Genomic DNA, 20,221 nt, shown 5'->3' with positions numbered 1-20,221 from the left:
GGTTCTAGTCCCGGCTACTCCACTTCCGATCCAGCTCTCTGCTATGGCCTGGGAAAGCAGTGGAAGATGGCCCAAGTGCTTGGGCCCCTGCACGCACGTGTTTGGGAGACCCTGATGGAGTTTCAGTCTCCTGAAAGATTTGCTTCTTTGAAAGGCAGTTATAGAGAAAAGGGTCTTCCATCAGCTGGTTCACTCTCCAAATAGCCACAATGGCTGGGACTGGGCCAGGCCAAAGTCAGCAGTCGAAAGCTTCATAATTCTTTTAAGAAAAAGTATAAGAGAACATTATATATATTTTTAAAAAGCATTTTCACTGTTTCATATCTTTTTAAGATTTATTTTTTACTTGAGAGTCAGAGTTACACAGAGAGAGGAGAGGCAGAGAGAGAGAGAGAGAGAGAGGTCTTCCATGTGCTGGTTCACTCCCCAATTGGCTGCAATGGCTGGAGCTGTGCCGATCCCAAGCCAGGATCTAGGAGCTTCTTCCGGGTCTCCCACACGGGTGCAGAGGCCCAAGGACTTGGGCCATCTTCTACTGCTTTCCCAGGCCATAGCAGAGAGCTGGATCAGAAGAGGAGCAGCCAGGACTAGAACCGGTGCCCAAATGGGATGCTGGCACTTCAGGCCGGGGCGTTAACCCACGGCGCCATAGCGCCAGCCCCAGAACATTATATATTTTAAAAAGAGAAGGCAGGAGCCGGCGCCGTGGCTCACTAGGCTAATCCTCCGCCTTGTGGCGCCGGCACCCCAGGTTCTAGTCCCGGTCGGGGCGCCGGATTCTGTCCCAGTTGCCCCTCTTCCAGGCCAGCTCTCTGCTGTGGCCCGGGAGTGCAGTGGAGGATGGCCCAAGTGCTTGGGCCCTGCACCCCATGGGAGACCAGGAGAAGCACCTGGCTCCTGCCATTGGATCAGCGCGGTGCGCCGGCTGTAGCGCGCCGGCCGCGGTGGCCATTGGAGGGTGAACCAACGGCAAAGGAAGACCTTTCTCTCTTGTCTCTCTCTCTCACTGTCCACTCTGCCTGTCAAAAAAAAAAAAAAAAAAGAGAGAGAGAGAGAGAGAGAGAGAGAGAAGGCAGGGAAAAGAGGCAGAGAGAAGTGAGAGACTGAATCAAAGCAGAGAGGGGGAGAGAAAAGGAGAAAGACAGTCCCACGTGCACTCCTTACCTTGAGCCTGCGTGTGCTGCTCTGAGTGTTCCCACTTCTTCATCCCTTCAGTGGCAGTTACCAGAGGGGTGGGGCAGCACAGAGCCAGGAGATTCCTCTGAGTCTCCCACGCGGGTGCAGGGGTCCAAGGACTTGAGCCATCCTCCACTGCTTTCCCAGGCTGGATCTAGAGCAGCCAGGACTCGAACTGGTGCCCATATGAGATGCCTGCACTACAGGCGGCTGCTTAGCCCACTAAGCCACAGTGCCAGGCCCAAGCCCTGCCCCTTTCACCCCCACCCTGCAGCACCTGCAAAGTGACCTTTAGAGATCAGCTCTCTGATGTTGAGAAGTGGGAAACATATTGTTCATTAAAAAAAAAAAAAAAACAACAGCTTTGGGGGACCAGTGCTGTGGCGCAGCAGGTTAAAGCCCTGGCCTAAAGCGCCAGCATCCCATATGGGTGCCGGTTCGAGTCCCAGCTGCTCCTCTTCAGGTCCAGCTCTCTGCTATGGCCTGGGAAAACAGTAGAAGATGGCCCAGGTCCTTGGGCCCCTGCACCCACGTGGGAGACCTGGAGGAAGCTCCTGACTCCTGGCTCCTGATTGGCGCAGCTCCGGCCATTGCAGCCATCTGGGGAGTGAACCAGCACATGGAAGACCTCTCTCTCTGTCTCTACCTCTGTCTGTAATTCTGTCTTTCAAATAAATAAAATAAATCTTAAAAAAAAAAAAAAACTTTGATTTCAGAAAAGTTTTAAATTTACCAAACAAAATTTATAAAGTAGTACAAATAATTTCCATGTACCCTATACCCAGCTTCCCCAATGTTAGCATATTATTATGATATATTTGTCACAATCACAATCAAAAAAACACACCCAGCTTTGCCTATTAACACCTCTTATTACTGTAATATACTTGTCACAATTAATGAACCATACCGTTTCCCCTGTTTTCTTTTTTTAAAGAGGAAATTAATCTTTTAAAGATTTATTTATTTATTTTAGAGGCAGAGTTACAGAGAGTGAGAGAGACAGAGAGAAAGGTCTTCCATCTGCTGGTTCATGCCCCAAATGGCCACAATGGATGGAGCTGGGCTGAACGGAAACCAGGAGCCAAGAGCTTTCTCTGGGCCTCCAATGTGGGTTCTAGAGCCCAAGCACTTGGGCCATCTTACACTGCTTTCCCAGGCTGTAAGCAGAGCTGGATCAGAAGAAGAGCAGCTGGGACTCAAACCCATGCCAATATGGGACGCTGGCATCATAGGAAGAGGCTTAGCCTACTAGGCCATAGTGCTGGCCCGCTTCTTCTTCTTTCTTTTTAATATTTATTTATTTATTTGAGAAGTAAGACTTACAGACAGAGGGAGAGAAAGAGAGAGTCTTCCATCTGCTGATTCGTTTCCCAAATGGCTGAAACAGCTGGAGCTGGGCCGATGAGCTGCAGGCGCCACAGGGGGAGAGTTAGCCTACTACACCACAGCGCCCACCTCCCATGTTTTCAATCCACTCTACCTAATCCCCCTCCCCTTCCAGCTTCTGAGGATCACCATTCTCTATTCAGACAGATGTTTTGTCTGTCTGTGTCTGGCTTACTTCACACGATGTCCTCCAGTTCCATGCATTTTGCTGCAAATGACAGGATTTCATTCTTTTTTATGGCTTAATAGTATTCCATCATGTATATATGACCCATTTTCTCTTTTTTTTTTTAAAGATTTATTTATTTATTTGAAAGGCAGAGTTACAGAGAGAGAGAGGAGAGACAGAAACTCTTCCATCCATTGTTTCACTTTCCAAATGGCCACAAAAAGCAGGGCTGGGCCAGGCAGAAGCCAGGAGCCAGGAGCTTCCTCTGGGTCTTCCACGTGGGTGCAGGAGTCCAAGGACTTAGGCCATCTTCCACTGCTTTCCCAGGCCATAGTAGAGAGCTGGATCAGAAGTGGAACAGCCAGGACTCGAACTGGCACCCATAAGGGATGCCAGCACTGCAGGCAGTGGCTTTACCCGCTACGCCACAGTGCTGACCCCAACACATTGCCGTTATCAAATCATATGATGCTGGATGCCTTGCTTGATTCCTTATCTTGGCTGTTTGTGAACAGTGCTGCAATAAACATGGTGGTGTAGTCACGTTTGCTACACAGGCCCGCTTAGGGCAACCTCTGGGAAATCTGCAGTGTCATCAAATTATCAAGCATGTGAAAGAGAAGGTGGGGCGGGGGGTCGGGGTGCGCCAATGGTCACATCCAGTGTGACGGAGAAACTTTCCTTCTGCTATCCTCATCTGTATATAAGGGAACAGAAACACCGAGAGGTTAAGCAAGGTGTCCTCAGCTATGCTGTCGTTCAAAATTAGGCACCAACCAGCAATACCCAAGAGACAAAAGTTGATGCATGAGAAGCAGTTGATTCAAGAAGCCAGCGTTCTTGCGAGGAAGGAGACTTCCTTAGCCCCTGCACCCGCGTGGGAGACAAGGAAGAAGCTCCTGGCTCCTGGCTTTGGATCGGCACAGCTCCAGCTGCTGCAGCCATCTCTCTGTCTCTACCACTCTATGTCTTTCAAATAAATCTTTAAAAAAAAAAAAAATAAAGGGGCCGGCACTGTGGTGTAGCGGGTAAAGCAGTAGAAGCTGGCCCAAGTGCTTGGGCCCCTGCACCCATGTAGGAGACCTGGAAGCTCCTGGCTTCAGATTGGCACAGCTCCGGTTGTTGCAGACATATGGGGAGTGAACCAGAGGATGGAAGACCTTTCTCTCTGTCTCTCCTTCTCTTTCTGTGTAACTCTGACTTTCAAGTAAATAAATAAATTAAAAAAAAAAAAAACCTTCTGTGTGTGCTTAGCGCTCCAGAGACGTCGCATAGAACATCGGTGCCCGGACAATACACTCAATTGCAATTATAATTATAAGTTGCAATTATAGCGGTCACTGGAAGGTTACTCCAGGCCATCGTGACAATTTCAGAGTCCCCTTCATCAAAGCAATCTTTTTTTAAAAGTTTTTTTTTTTTTTTAATTTATTTGAGAGGTAGAGTTCACTCCCCAAATGGCCACAATGGCGGAAGCTGGGCCAATCCAAAGCCAGGAGCCAGGAGCTTCTTCCGGGTCTCCCACGCGGGTGCAGGGGCCCAACAATTTGGGCCATCTTCCACTGCTTTCCCAGGCCACAGCAGAGAGCTGGATTGGAAGTGGAGCAGCCAGGTCTCTAACCAGCGCCCACGTGGGATGCCGGGGTGCCGCAGGCGGAAGCTTAGCCTACTGCACCACACTGCCAACCTCAAACAATGCTTTCAAGAACACACTTACCCTTAATGGAAGTCAAGTTGGCCTGGGGCCTGAGCATTGGCACATAGCTCTCTATTCCTATGAGCACTCAGGACAAACGGTTTCTCAGCTAAACCCCTCACCCCATCGGATGCTGTGAACTGGTTCTACGATGCAGGACGGAATCTACCCCTCCACAGCTGAAGGAAGCTGAGATGCTTTTAGCTAATTACAAGAGACACTCATTACTAAGGCTAGGCTTGGGAATATCATTAGGAGAGCGTTAGAAAGAAGAAAAAAATAATTCAACTTATGAAGCTGAATTTTTCTTGCAAAATATAAAGGATGGAGCCAAAGAACATTTTTTAAAATTCCAATGAAATAATGGCCATGCTGTGTTTTCCTTCTAGAAAACAAAATCACAATTCCTTTAGCCTCTGTCCCCACTTAACCCTATTGCCTCAGTAATTTCAGTTTGCATGGACTTTTCTGCACACGTTTCATTTCCCTGAGGCTGAAGTCTGATTCCTATGCTTGAAGAGGTTGTGTGGAGAGAGATTCCTTGGAGGCCATTTTGTTCACAGAGGCATCTTGAAATACAGCAGGTGCTGTGTGGTCCTCAGGTGTTAACTGTGCATGGTACTCTTACTTTATCCCTCAACCTGGCTATGGGGGTACCTCCTGGTTTAATGCTTTTTGTTGGTTAAATCTGTATCCCTAGAGCCATAGAAAATATTCCCTTGCTTTCCTCGGCCATAGCAAGAGTTTGATGATTTTTGTGAGGCCAGATAAACATGCAGATACATTGACCCAAAAAGACATACTCAAATTCAAGGCATGTATAATTGACTCAAGGTCAATAGCCACAATATATAAAGGGCTCCTAAGAAACAATAAGAAAAAGACAAGGTACCCAATTGAAAATAAGACAAAGGATATGGGAAAGTATTACACAAAAGAGGAAACTTTTCTTGCTAATGCAGACCCTGGAAGACAGTGGTGATGGCTCAAGTAATTGGATCCCACCCACCCATGTGGGAGGCCTGGATTGAGTTCCTAGCTCCCTGCTTCAGGACAGCCCAGCCCCAGCCATCATGGACATTTTCAGAGTGAACCAGCAGGTGGGGGAATCTCTCTTTATCTCTATTCCTCTATAAATAAATGAATAAATAGAAATAATAGGGGTGGATATTTGGTTTAGTGTCTAAGACACCAGTTAAGACACCTGCATCCCATATTTGAATGCCTGAGTTCAATACCTGTCTCTGGCTCCTGACTCCAGCTTCCTGCTAATGCAGACTCTACGAGGCATCTGTGATGGCCCAAGTAATCGGGTTCTTCCCACCCAAAAACCTGGCCATTGCTGGCAGTGGGGAGAAAACTAGCAGATGGGAGTTCTCTCGCTCGCTCGCTCTCGCTCTCTCTTTGCCTTTCAAATAAATTTTCAAAAGTAAAACAACACAAAACAAAAAAACTTGTTTCTATCACTATGCAAAAAAAAAAAAAAAAAAAACAAAGAAATCCAAAAGGGCAATATGCATATGAAAATATGTGCACAGTAAACAGGGAACTGTGGTTCATTCAATTTGATGGACAAAAAATTTTTAAATTTTATGATACCGAGTGTTAGTACAAACCCCTGGACATGGGGAGTCTCATTCACAGCTGATGGGAACTTAATAGATACAATTGCTTTGGAGAACGAGTGGGCAATACCTCTTAGAGCTGCCCATCTACACACCCTTCACCATGGCACTACTTCCAGGTAGATACCACATGGACATGTGTGCCAATGTTCGCCAAAGACAGAAAGGAGTGTTTATAGCAGTTTGACTCATACGAGCTCCAAACAAAAAGTACTTGAATGCACATCCATCAAAGGATGGAGAAACTAACGCTAGTGCATTCAAATAATGGAAAACGAAAGAGCAAAGTGTTCGGAGCTAGGGCTCCTTAGATTGCTCAAGTTCCTGTGTGGTCCACGCCTTTTAGCAAAGAGCATGCTGGAACAGAGAGGCAGCCTTGGTAGTCAGAGATACTGTATACCTCCAGTAGGGTTTAAACTCAGAAATGTCCCCCCAACACCCAACCAGGAGATTGCTCTCATTCCAGGGTAATCTCTCTCCACAGAGAAGATGAGAGGCAGATGTGCCAGCAGCCTTATAAAAGTTTAGTCTTGGGGCCGACACTGTGGCATAGTGGGTAAAGCCCCAGCCTGCAGTGCCAGCATCCCATATGGGTGCAAGTTCCAGTCCAGGCTGCTCCACTTCCCATCCAGCTCTCTGCTGTGGTCTGGGAAAGCAGTAGAAGATGGCCCAAGTCCTTGGGTCCCTGCACTTGCATGGGAAACCTAGAAGGAGCTCCAGGCTCCTGGCTTCGGATCAGCCCAGCTCTGACCATTGCAGCCATTGGGGAGTGAACCAATGGAAAGAAAGACTTCCCTCTCTCTCTCTCTGCCTCTGCCTCTGAAACTCTGCCTTTCAAATAAAAAAGTAAATCTTCTGAGTCTCAGCTGCTGCACTTCCCATCCTGCTCCCTGCTAATGCGTCTTGGAGTGCAGCAGAAGGTGGCCCAAGTACTTAGGTCCCTGTGCCCACGGGGGAGACCTGGATGAAGTTCAAGGCTCCTGGCTTCTGCCTGGCCTAGCCCTGGCCAATGTAGCCATTTGGAGAGTGATGCAGCAATGCTTCTCCCTCTCTCTGTAACTCTTCCTTTCAAAGTAAATAAATATTAAAAAACAAAAAGTTTAGAGTCTCCTAATTTCAGGCTCCTCACTGCTGCCGCAACCTACAAGATGCACAGGAACCATCTGGCCTAGTGCGAAATGGGGCGTGAGGAATCCTTGCATCATATCGTCCTGGCTGATTTTGCTGTGAGTAATAAGTGGTATGTTCTTCTGGCCCATGGAACTTGTGTTTTATTTACATTAGTGAGGATACTTCAGAAAGTTCACAGAAAAGCAGAATTAAAAGATAACTCAGGGCAGGCATCTACCCTAGCAGTTAAGATCCCCACAGCCGACCTCGGAGTACCTGGGTTTGATAGGAGAACCAGAGATGCTCCAGTCCCTGTGATAAAATGGCATGGTGTTTGGGGCCGGTGCTGTGGCTGTGGCGTAGCGGGTGAAGCCGTCGCCTGCAGTGCCGGCATCTCATATGGGTGCAGGTTCAAGTCCCGGCTGCTCCACTTCCGATCCAGCTCTCTGCTATGGCCTGGGAAAGCAGCAGAAGATGGCTCAAATCCTTGGGCCTCTGCACCGATGTGGGAGACCCAGGAAAAGCTCCTGGCTTCGCATCGGTGTAGCTCCAGCCATTGAGGCCAGTTGGGGAGTGAACCAGCAGATGGAAGACCTCTCTCTCTCTCTCTCTGCCTCTCCTTCTCTCTCTGTGTAATTCTGAGTTTCAAATAAATAAATAAATCTTTTAAAAATGGCATGGTGCTTGCATAACACTTACACACTGTCCTAGAAATGCTCTGTGAATAGCTGTTATGCCATATTGTTTAGGGAATAATGATAAGAAAAAGCAAATCTGGGGCCAGCATTGTGGCACAGAGAGTTAAGCTGCAGCCTGTGACACTAGCCTCCCATACTGTGGTGCCGGTTCAAGTCCTGGCTCCACTTTCAGTCCAACTCCCTGCTAATGCACCTGAGAAAGCAACGGAAGATGGGCCACGTCCTTGGGCCCCATGTGGGGAACCCAGATGAAGCTGCTGGCTCCTGGCTTTGATCTGGCCCAGTCCTGGCCATTGCAATCATTTGGGTAGTGATAGAAGATCGAACTCTCTCTCTCTCTCTCTTTATCTCTCTCTCTCTGGTGTGTGTATCTGTGTAACTGTGCCTTTCAAATAAATGAATTAATCAATTTGAAGAATCTGTGCTTGGCCGGCACCGCGGCTCACTAGGCTAATCCTCCGCCTTGCGGCGCCGGCACCCCAGGTTCTAGTCCCGGTCGGGGCGCCGGATTCTGTCCCGGTTGCCCCTCTTCCAGGCCAGCTCTCTGCTGTGGCCCGGGAGTGCAGTGGAGGATGGCCCAAGTGCTTGGGCCCTGTACCCCATGGGAGACCAGGATAAGTACCTGGCTCCTGCCATCGGATCAGCGCGGTGTGCTGGCCGCAGCACGCCAGCCACAGCGGCCATTGGAGGGTGAACCAACGGCAAAAGGAAGACCTTTCTGTCTCTCTCTCTCACTGTCCACTCTGCCTGTCAAAAAAAAAAAAAAAAAAAAAAGAATCTGTGCTTGTTCAGTACAGAGCATTTTGGGGGGTACCTTTGACCCATGGTTGGTTGGATCTGTAGATGTTTAACGAACTTGTGGATGTGGATGGCCAGCTGCCCTCCAGCCAAAGACCACAGGGGAACAGACCAGTAATCTTTAAATTTTTTTAAAATAATATAAAGAAAAGAGCTTTCATGTTTTTCATAGATACAATATTTTTTAAGATTTATTTATTTATTTGAAAGTCAGAGTTACACAGAGAGAGGAGAGGGCGAAAGAGAGAGAGAGAGAGAGAGAGAGAGAGAGAGAGAGAGAGAGAGGTCTACCAAGGTTCACTCTCCAGATAGCCGCAACGGCCAGAGCTATGCTGATCTGAAGCCAGGAGCTTGTTCTGGTCTCCCACGTGGGTGCAGGGGCCCAAGCACTTGGACCATTTTCCACTGCTATCCCAGGCCATAGCAGAGAGCTGGATCGGAAGAGGAGCAGCCCAGACTAGAATCGGTGCCCATATGGGATGCCAGTGCTTCAGGCCAGGGTGTTAACCTGCTGCGCCACAGTGCCGACCCCTCATAGATACAATTCTAAGATAGCCATACTTGGCTGGCGCCGCGGCTCACTAGGCTAATCCTCCGACTGTGGCGCCGGCACCCTGGGTTCTTTTCTGGGTTGGGGCGCTGGTTCTGTCCCGGTTGTTCCTCTTCCAGTCCAGCGCTCTGCTGTGGCCAGGGAATGCAGTGGAGGATGGCCCAAGTGCTTGGGCCCTGCACCCGCATGGGAGACCAGGAGGGGGCGCCTGGCTCCTGGCTTCGGATCAGCGCAGCACGCCAGCCATAGCGGCCATTTGGGGGGTGAACCAATGGAAGGAAGACCTTTCTCTCTGTCTCTCAACTTTGCCTGTCAAAAAAAAAAAAAAAAAAAAAAGGTAGCCATACTTGCCTCATGTGCTCCCTTCCCCAAACCCCCCTCCTTATTTCCTTTCTTTTTATCCTTTAATTTTTGCAATAGCCTTTTTTTTTGTACTTCATATATGCAGTTTTAAGAGCATAGTGATACTTCCCACCATACACTCCCTCCCTCCCAGACCAGCAACTTAACAGAGTGGATGTATTAGCTCATTGCAGTGAGAGAAAATATGCACCATGGGGAACCACGGGCCATCTCACTTTAAAAGGCTGTCAAGCAGTGCGGCAGGTGGGAATTGGGGGGAGTTGACCTAATAGTTAAAACCTTGCGTGCCAAAATCCGAACATCTGGGTCAGCTCTGGCTCCTGACTCCAGCTCCCTGCTGAATGCAGGCCCTGAGAGGCAGAGGTGATGGCTCAAGTAGTTGCATTTCTGCCACCTGCCTGTAAGACCTTGATGGCATTCCTGGCTCCTGTGTGGAAGCAGAGCTAGTGCATGGGATCTCTCTCTCTCTCTCTTTCTCAAATAAAGAAATAAATATATAACTTTTTAAAAAAGATTTATTTATTTATTTGAAAGAGTTACAGAGAGAGAGAGAGAGAGAGAGAGAGAAAGTGTCGCTCCCCCTCTTCGTGGAGGAACGACACAGGACCCTGCGCTGTTCTTTCGTCTGCTCGGCCCTCCCCGGGTTTGCTGCTGGTTCTTCCCGGGTTGGCTACTATCCCTTCCACCTCCGTGGAAGGGCAGTTCCCCCTGGCCACATTCCCCACTTCCGCAGGGGAGCGGCACACCGCCGGCCGGCTCTCTCGGGGGCTGCACAGGTGTTCCTCCAGCTAGATGTTCCCCTTAGGTGTTCCTCGTGAATGCCGTCTCTCTCCTCCTTTATAGTCCTCCTCCGCCAATCCCAACTCGGCTGCCCACACGCCGAGTACGCTGCTCTCCTCCAATCAGGAGCAAGTCCTACAGTTTATTGGTTGAACTGGAGGCAGCTGTGCGGAAGCTGTTTACTTCTCTCCCAGCGCCATATTGTGGGAGAGCAGATGCATAGAATAAGTCTTAATTCCAGTAACTCAGTCTAGTCCGGGTTGCTCCCCACAGAAAGGTCTTCCATTCACTGGTTCACTCCCCAATTGGCTGCAACGACTGAAGCTATGCTGATCTGAAGCCAGGTGCTTCTTCCAGGTCTCCCACATGGGCACAGGGGCCCAAGCACTTGGGCCATTTTCCACTGCTTTCCCAGGCCACAGCAGAGAGCTGGATCGGAAGTGGAGCAACCAGGATTCGAACCAGTGTCCATATGGGATGTTGGCGCTGCAGGCAGCAGCTTTACCAGCAATGCCATAGTGCCAGCCCCTGTTTTTATCTTGATCTATCCCAGTCACAGAACAGTTTTGTCTGATGTTGATGTTGTATGGGATAGTTCACGTTCAGGAGCATAACAGGAGACCATAACGACCAAGTGTGTTAAGCCAGCTCCTCACAACACACAGGATCATGTGATGATGAATCAGGCCAGCTCAGCTCCTGAATGTCAGGGACTTCGTTTCTCTTTCTCATCCCTTTTGGTCAAGGTCAGTGTTGTGGTTAGCTTGCAAAGGTAGGATAGACCCCCCACACACACACACATACAAACACCAAATCTGGTTTGGATCTCATGTCTGATGATGCTACACACATACCAAGAAGGAACAAGTTTATTACATTGTGAGACGTTCTGCAGAGAGCATGGCTGGCTCCCAAGCTGATCTGGAAAGGTCTGGAGAGGCCAGGGAAAGAATTATTGTGGATGGGGGTCGGGCTGGAGTGGGGGGTCCCACAGTCAGACTGGAGCTTGGGTGCTCTGAACATTTTGCCAGTGTCAAACCAGGGAGCACCAAGGCTTTCTCATCAACATACCCAGGGGGTACATGGGAGAGGTGAAGCCTCAAAGCTGTCAGCAAACAACAAAAAATGGAGTCTGGGATGGGCATTTGGGGCAGTGATTAAGACAGCTTTGGGCCAGCGCTGCGGCTCACTAGGCTAATCCTCCGCCTTGCGGCGCCGGCACACCAGGTTCTAGTCCCGGTCGGGGCGCCGGATTCTGTCCCAGTTGCCCCTCTTCCAGGCCAGCTCTCTGCTGTGGCCAGGGAGTGCAGTGGAGGATGGCCCAAGTGCTTGGGCCCTGCACCCCATGGGAGACCAGGAGAAGCATCTGGCTCCTGCCATCGGATCAGCGCGGTGTGCCGGCCGCAGCGGCCATTGAGGGGTGAACCAATGGAAAAAGGAAGACCTTTCTCTCTGTCTTTCTCTCTCACTGTCCACTCTGCCTGTCCAAAAAAAAAAAAAAAGAAAAAAAAGAAAAAAAAAGAAGACAGAGCCGGCGCCGTGGCTCAATAGGCTAATCCTCCACCTTGCGGCGCCGGCACACCGGGTTCTAGTCCCGGTTGGGGCGCCGGATTCTGTCCCGGTTGCCCCTCTTCCAGGCCAGCTCTCTGCTATGGCCAGGGAGTGCAGTGGAGGATGGCCCAGGTGCTTGGGCCCTGCACCCCATGGGAGACCAGGAAAAAGCACCTGGCTCCTGGCTCCTGCCAGGATCAGCGCGGTGCGCCGGCTGCAGCGGCGGCCATTGGAGGGTGAACCAACGGCAAAGGAAGACCTTTCTCTCTCTGTCTCTCTCTCTCACTGTCCACTCTGCCTGTCAAAAAAAAAAAAAAAAAAAAAAAAAAAAAAAAAAAAGAAGACAGCTTTGGAGATCCAACCCTGTGACACAGCAGGTTAAGCCACTGTCTACAGTGCCAGCATCCGACACGGGCACCAGTTCAAGTCTTGAGTGCTCCACTTCTGATCCAGCTTCCAGCTGATGCACCTGGAAAAGCAGTGGAAGATGGCCCAAGTGCTTGGGCCCCTGCACCCACGTGGGAGACCCGGAAGAAGCTCCTGGCTTCAGCACAGTCCATCCTGGTTGCTGTAGCCATTTGGGTAGTGAACCAGCAGATAAATGGAAGATATTCTCTCTCTCTCTCTCTCAAATAAAATGAAATATATATAATATATATATAATAAATTTTTTTAAAAAAAGGAGTATGTTACAGTTAGACAAAGTCAGGCATTGGGACATGATTGGAAGCTATTCTGGCCTTCACCATTGCAGAGATTCTGCTGAATGACGGTAACTCAAAGAAAGCTGGAGTGGGAATGGTTTTGTGTTTTTCTAATAACAGCCATTCTAGGAGCTGGTACAGTGGCATATAGCAGCTTAAACTGCCGCCTGCACTGCCGGCATCCCTTATGGGTGCTGGTTCCAGCCCTGGCTGCTCCACTTCTGATCCAGCTCTCTGCTGTGGCTTGGGAAAGCAGTAGAAGATGGCCCAAGTGCTTGGGCCCCTGCACCCATGTGGGAGACCCAGAGGAGACTCCATGTGGGAGATCCTGGATCCTGGCTTTAGATTGGCCCAGTTCTAACTGTTGTAGCCATTTAGGGAATGAGCCAGTGGATGGGAGATTTCTCTCTCTCTCTCTCTCTCTCTCTCTCTCTCTCTCTCTCTTTCACTGTGCCTTTAAAATAAATAAAATAAATCTTTAAAAAACCAACCATTCTAACTGGATGAGTTGATATGTTAACTGTAGTTTTGATTTGCATTTCCATGGTGGTCAATAATGTTGAGTATTTTCAGGTAGTTGTTAGCCATTTGAATATCTTGTTTTGAGAAATGTCTGTTCAAATCATTTGCCCATTTTTAAAAAGATTTATGTATATATGTCTGTATTTGAAATGCAGAGTGACAGAGAAGTGGGAGGGAGAGGAAGAGAAAGAGAGAGAGAATCATGGATCTGCTGGCTCACTTTTCAAATGGCTGTTGATATCCAGGTCTGGGCCAGGCTGAACAGGCCGAAGCCAGGAGCCTGGAACTCCATTCAGCTCTCCCACATGGGTGGCAGGGGCCCAAGTGCTTCATCCACTGCTTTTCCAGGTGCATTAGTAGGCTGCTGGATGGGAAGCAGAGCAGCTGGGACTGGAATCGGTGCTTGATCCACTGCGCCACAACACCAGTCCCAGTCCCATTTGCCTGTTTTTAAATCAATTTTTTTTGTTGCTAAGTTGGTTGAGTTTCTTAGGCATTCTGCATTTATTTAAGGTTTATGTATTTTTTGAAAGTCAGAGTTACACAGAGGCAGAGAGAGAGAGAGAGAGAGAGAGAGAGGTCTTCCATCTGCTGGTTCACTCACTCTCCAATTGGCTGCAATGGCCAGAGCTGGGCCTATCTAAAGCCAGGATCCAGAAGCTTCTTCCAGGTCCCCTACATGGGTGCAGGGGCCCAAGGACTGGGGCCATCTTCTACTGCTTTCCCAGGCCATAGCAGTGAACTGGACCAGAAGTGGAGCAGCCGGGACTCAAACCAGCACCCATATGGGATGCCGGCACTGCAGGTGGCAGCTTTACCCACTACGCCACAGCGCCAGCCCTGATATTTTTGTTTTTTAAAAAATAGAGTTTTGTAGCCATGGCAGCAACTGAGGTGAGCCGACCAGGCCCTGGCTGCTGCCCATTCGAGAGAGGAGCTGCCTGTCAGCGTCACCCGGGCAGCAGTGCATCACCACTCCAGGTGGGCAACTGTGGCCAAGGATGTCCTGGGGGAAGCAGGGCTGCACTTTGATGAGCTGAACAGGCTGCGAGTGTTGGGCCCCAGAGGTCACGCAGCAGACCCTAGAGCTCAAGGAAGAGGGCAAAGACTTTGTGGACAAGATCGGCCAGTTCCGTTGACCAACTGGCAAAAGAAGAAGAAAATGAGACGCTGAAGGCCTTCGGTGCTGGGCGCTTGCTCAAATCTATAGCAAAGCAATGAGGAGCACAACAGCAGCAACTGCAGGCCCTCATAGCGGAGGAAATACAGCTGGAAAGGTATCGAGTTGAATGCGAAGCTTTGGGTAAAGCAGAAGCAGAGCAGAGTGAGTCTGTTGATCAGCTTATTGTTCAGAAATGAACTGAAAATTTCACTTTTATAGGAGGAAGGCAAGAAACAAACCCAAAACACCTTTATACCATTTATTTATTTATTTATTTTTGACAGGCAGAGTGGACAGTGAGAGAGAGAGACAGAGAGAAAGGTCTTCCTTTGCCGTTGGTTCACCCTCCAATGGCCGCCGCAGCCGGTGCACTATGGCTGGCGCACCGCGCTGATCCGATGGCAGGAGCCAGGAGCCAGGTGCTTTTCCTGGTCTCCCATGGGGTGCAGGGCCCAAGCACCTGGGCCATCCTCCACTGCACTCCCTGGCCACAGCAGAGAGCTGGCCTGGAAGAGGGGCGACCGGGACAGAATCCGGCGCCCCAACCGGGACTAGAACCTGGGGTGCCGGCGCCGCAAGGCGGAGGATTAGCCTAGTGAGCCGCGGCGCCGGCCACCTTTATACCATTTCAATCAGTGGACTAGGTCCCAGGAGACAGTGGCCCTGGAAGGCGGCATGTAGGGAGCTGGTTTTTAAATTCATAGAGATTTGGTAAGAAAAGCAATGAATTACTTTCAAATGGTTAAACAAGATTTATTTGAAAGGCAAAGTGGGGGCCGGCGCTTTGGCATAGTGGGTAAAGCTGCTGTGTACAGTGCTGGCATCCCATATGGACACTGCTCCACTTCCAATCCAGCTCTCTGCTGTGGCCTGGAAAAGCAGTAGAAGATGGCCCAAGTCCTTGGGCCCCTGCACCCACGTGGGAGACCTGGAAGAAGCTCCTGGCTCCTGGCTTCGGATCGGCGCAGCTCTGGCCACTGTGGCCAATTGGGGAGTAAAGCAGCGGATGGAAGTCTCTCTCTCTCTCTCTCTGCCTCTCCTTCTCTCTGTGTAACTCTGACTCTCAAATAAATAAATAAATATTTAAAAAGGCAGAGCACACACAGAGAGAGATCTTTCATCTGCTGGTACACTCCCCAAATGATCACAGCAGCCAGATCTGGTCCAGGCTGAAGCCAAGAGCACAGAGCTCCATGTAGGTCTGCCACATGGGTGACAGGGAATCAAGCACTTGGGCCGCCTTCCACTTTTTCCCAGGCTCATTTAACAGGGAGCTGGATGGGAAGTGAAACAGCTGAGGCTTCAACCAGTGCCCCTTTGGGATGCTGGCTTAACCTACTACATCCACAGTTAATGGCCCTCAGTTTTTGCTTTTGTTGTCTGTTCTCTTAGGATTCTATTAAAAAAAAACTTTTTTTTTTTTTTTTGGACAGGCAGATTTAGACAGAGAGAGAGAGAGAGGCAGAGAGAAAGGTCTTCCTTTCCATTGGTTCACCCCTAAAATGGCTGCCACGGCCTGCAGGCTGCGCCGATCTGAAGCCAGGAGCCAGGCGCTTCTCCTGGTCTCCCATGCGGGTGCAGGGCCCAAGCACTTGGGCCATCCTCCACTGCCTTCCCAGGCCACAGCAGAGAGATGGACTGGAAGAGGAACAACTGGGACAGAATCTGGCACCCCGACCGGGACTAGAACCCAGAGTGCTGGCACTGCAGGCGGAGGATTAGCCAAGTGAGCGCTGGCCTGTTTTTTTTTAGATTTATTTATTTACTTGGAAGGCAGTTACAAAGACAGATGGGTCTTCCATCTGCTGGTTCATGCCCTAACTGGCTGCAATGGCCAGAGCTGGGCCAGGTGGAACTCCATCCGGGTCCCCTATGTGCATGGCAGTGACCCAAGTACTTAGAATGCCATCTGCTGCCTTCCCAGGTGCATTAGTAGGGAGTTGGATCTGAAGTGGAACAGCCAGGAGTCAAACTGGTGCTCTGATATGGGATGCCAGTGTCACAGGCTCTGTACTGTGCTGGCCCCTATAAAAAAATCTTCCTCCTAGATCAGTGTCCTGAAGTGTTTCCCACGTTTTCTTCTAGTATTGTCATAGTTTCAGGCTAATACTGGTGAGGATGTGGAGACAGGGGAACTCTCATAGACTGTTGGAGATGGCGGTTATGAATCAGTCCAGCCACTATGGTGAACACTATGGAGGCTATCAAAAAGCTAGAAATAGAACTATGCTATGAGCCAGCAATTCCACTACTAGACAGATGTCCAAAGGAATTAGAATCAGTCTGTCCAAGAAGCATCTGCACTTTCGTGTTTAGTGCAGCACTATTCACAACATCAAGATATGGAATCAACTCAGCTATCTGTTTCATAGGGACTCCAAGGACTCCATGAAGGGGAGAAACATACATGACGTCTGCCTCCGGGAGCCCCAAGGGAGGAGGAGACAGGAGGAACTTAAACAATGCCTTCTTCCAACTTGTTGCATCTGCTGAAGAGACCCGATTGGGCCTTCTGCGAACTGCTGTACAAATGTCAGTTCCCTGATTGGTTCATGTAACATAGCTCATTAGCATACACCTCAACCAATGCACCAGCCCATTTTGCTTGCTGCTCCTGTTGGTCACCACTTAAGACATCTGCTCCCCATGAAAGAAACAGATGAGCTTTGTCCTGGGGTGATGAGTGATAGAGGTTTCCTAGCATGCTTTGTGCCCAACTAGGATAGGTAGACCTCAGGCTAACTATTGTGTATTCCCAGCAATTGTTAGAGACATTCAGAGATTTCAAACCCTCACTCTGCTGTGGGCTGTGTTTCCCTAAGGACATCCAGAAATCTCCCCAAATGAGGCAAGCATGGGTACCTCGGAAACACTCCAGTAGGGACAGCTAATTCTCTCTTTGTGTGGGCTGCAGTTCCCATAGTGCCTGTCACACAGTTGGAAATGGTGGCCGCAAACTTGTCTCTGAGTTTAGCAGATGTCACCAATGACACGATTTCGGGAGCAGGCAACAATAAAGCCGCTACCTGTGATGCCTGCATCCCATACTGGGCGCTGGTTTAAGTCCTGGCTGCTCCAATTCTGATCCAGCTCCCTGTTAATGCTCCTGGGAAAACAGCAGAGGATGGCCCAAGTACATGGGCCCCTGCACCCACATGGGAGATCCAGAAGAAGCTCTTGGCTCCTGCTTTGGCCTGGCCCAGCTCCGGCCATCGTGGCCATTAAGCGAGTGGACCAGTGGATGGAAGATCTCTGATCTCTCTCTCTCTCTTTCTCAAATAAATAAATCTTGTTTTTTTTAAATGAAGCAATTTCCCCTCTAGAAGCCCAACAAACCAGTTCAAATTTAGCTTCTTAGCCAGAGTTATCACAAACAATCACACAACCCTTGCTTGCCTCTGGCTAGCCGAGGGGGAATGCGGGCTTTCACAAACACTTCCTGCTGTAGTCAGTAGAACAGCTCCAGGTGAAGCTAAAATAAAAAGGCCCCTGGTTGTCTCCCCTGGGCTTTGGGACACATTTGCATTGCCTAGTTCGGAATCTGCTTCCTTGTGTTCCTAGGACCTCCATCAACTTGTTTTTGCTAAATTTGCCTGTCTTGCATTTGGCTGATGTTTCAAGCCCAGAGTTCTTTTTGTCTTTGTTTTGTTTTTATTTACTTGAAAGTCAGAGTTACACAGAGAGAGAAGAGGCAGAGAGAGAGAGAGAGACAGAGAAAGGTCTTTCATCCTCTGGTTCACTCCCCAGATGGCCGCAACAGGCAGAGCTGCGCCGATCTGAAGCCAGGAGCCAGGAGCTTCCTCCGGGTCTCCCATGGGGGTGCGGGGCCCAAGGACTTGGGCCATCTTCTACTGCTTTCCCGGGCCATAGTAGAGAGCTGGATCTGAAGTAGAGTAGCTGGGACTCGAACTGGTGCCCATACGGGATGCTGGTACTGCAGGCAGTGGCTTTACCGGCTACACCAGCAGCTCCCAGAGTTCTTCTTAAAGTTTTTTTATTTAAAAAAATAAATCTTATTTTATTTTAAATTTTAATGAATTAATATTTGAAAGACAAAGACAGAGAGAGAGAGGGAGAGAGGGAGAGAGGGAGAGAAAGGGACAGAGAGACTGAGAGAGACACAAATCTCCTACTGGCTTGTTCACTTCGGAAATGCCAACAGCAGCCAGGATCGGATCAGACAGAAGCTAGAAGTCTGGAACTCCATCGGGTCTCCCATGTCTGCGGCAGGGATCCGAGTACTTCTTTTTTTTTTATTTTTTTTTATTTTTTTTATTTTTGACAGGCAGAGTAGACAGTGAGAGAGAGAGACAGAGAGAAAGGTCTTCCTTTGCCGTTGGTTCACCCTCCAATGGCCGCCGCGGCCGGCGCACTGTGGCCGGCGCACCGCGCTGATCCGATGGCAGGAGCCAGGAGCCAGGTGCTTTTCCTGGTCTCCCATGGGGTGCAGGGCCCAAGCACCTGGGCCATCCTCCACTGCACTCCCTGGCCATAGCAGAGAGCTGGCCTGGAAGAGGGGCAACCGGGACAGAATCCGGCGCCCCAACCGGGACTAGAACCCGGTGTGCCGGCGCCGCAAGGTGGAGGATTAGCCTATTGAGCCACGGCGCCGGCTCTTTTTTTTTTTTTTTTTTAAGATTTATTTATTTACTTGAGGAAGGGGGAGGGGGAGGGGGAGGGGGGAGGGGGAGGGGGAGGGAGAGGTCTTCCATCTGCTGGTTCACTCCCCAATTGTCCAGGTCTCTCATGCGGGTGCAAGGGTCCAAGGACTTGGTCCATCTTCTCCTGGCCACAGCAGAGAGGCCATAGCAGAAAGCTGGATGGGAAGTGGAGCAGCCAAGACTCGAACTGGTGCCCATATGGGATGCTGGCACTGCAGGTGGTGGCTTTACCCACTACACCACAGCACCAGCCCCATGGGGTCCGAGTACTGGAGCCATCAGCTGCTGCCCACCCCTGTGCTCATTAGCAGGAATCTGGGATCAGGAGTGGAGCTGGAAATGAAATATGGGACGTGAGCATCCGAGGCAGTGTCTAAACTACCACACCAAATGTCTATCTGCTTTTTAAAAAGATTTTATTTATTTATTTGGAAGGCAGAGAGAGAGAGAGAGAGAGGGAAAAACATGAAGAGAAAGAGAGATCTTCCATCCGCTGCTTCATTCTTCAAATGCCCACAAAAGCCAGGGCTGGACTGGGCCAAGAGTCAGGAACTCCATCTGGGTCTTCCACACGAGTGGCAGGAACCCACATACGTGGGCCTGGACTTGAACAAGGCACTCTGGTACGGGATGCAGGCATCCTCAAGTGGTAGCTTAACCCACTGTGCCATGATGCAGCCCTCATACCATTTATAAGTGGATTTTTTGTTTATTTGTTAGTTTTTTTATGGAATGCTTCACGAATTTGCATGTCATCCTTATGCAGGGACCATGCTAATCTTCTCTGTATGGTTCCAATTTTAGTATATGAGCTGCCAAAGCAGGCGCTGTTTGTTTAAAAGTCAGAGAGAAACACAGAGCTGGGCACAAGCCAGGAGCCGGAAGCTCAGTCTAGGTCTCCGATATGTCTTCTTAAAGTTATTTAAAAAAAAAAAAAAAGAGAGAAATTTATTTATTTATTTGAAAGGCAGAGGTACAGAGAGGCAGAGGCAGAGAGAGAGAGAGAGGTCTTCCATCCACTGGTTCACTCCCCAGTTGGCCAAAACAGCCGGAGCTGCACTGATCCAAAGCCAGGAGCCAGGAGTTTCTTCTGGGTCCCCCACACAGGTATAGGGACCCAAGCACTTGGGCCATCCTCCACTGCTTTCCCAGGCCATGGCAGAGAGCTGGATCAGAAGTGGAGCAGCCAGGACTCGAACCGGCACCCATATGGAATGCTGGCACTACAGGTGGTGGCTTTACCCACTACGCCACAGCCCTGGCCCAA

At 49.7% G+C, this 20,221-nt stretch overlaps 1 non-coding gene and 1 pseudogene across 1 annotated transcript; one reads left to right on the top strand and one right to left on the bottom strand.

The window, feature by feature from the left end:
- The first annotated feature begins 13,165 nt into the window (after positions 1 to 13,165).
- LOC100355975 (intraflagellar transport protein 20 homolog pseudogene) lies at positions 13,166 to 14,512 on the top strand (annotated as a pseudogene).
- Positions 14,513 to 19,675: 5,163 nt separating this feature from the next.
- Positions 19,676 to 19,780, bottom strand: LOC127485002 (U6 spliceosomal RNA). Its single transcript, XR_007912210.1, has one exon. It is a non-coding gene; the product is annotated as a U6 spliceosomal RNA (small nuclear RNA).
- Between the last annotated feature and the right edge of the window lie 441 nt (positions 19,781 to 20,221).

The sequence above is a fragment of the Oryctolagus cuniculus genome, chromosome X (assembly GCF_964237555.1).
Source record: "Oryctolagus cuniculus chromosome X, mOryCun1.1, whole genome shotgun sequence".
Classification (NCBI taxonomy): domain Eukaryota; kingdom Metazoa; phylum Chordata; class Mammalia; order Lagomorpha; family Leporidae; genus Oryctolagus; species Oryctolagus cuniculus.
Note: the sequence above shows the minus strand (reverse complement) of the source record. Positions and strands in the feature narration are given on the sequence as shown.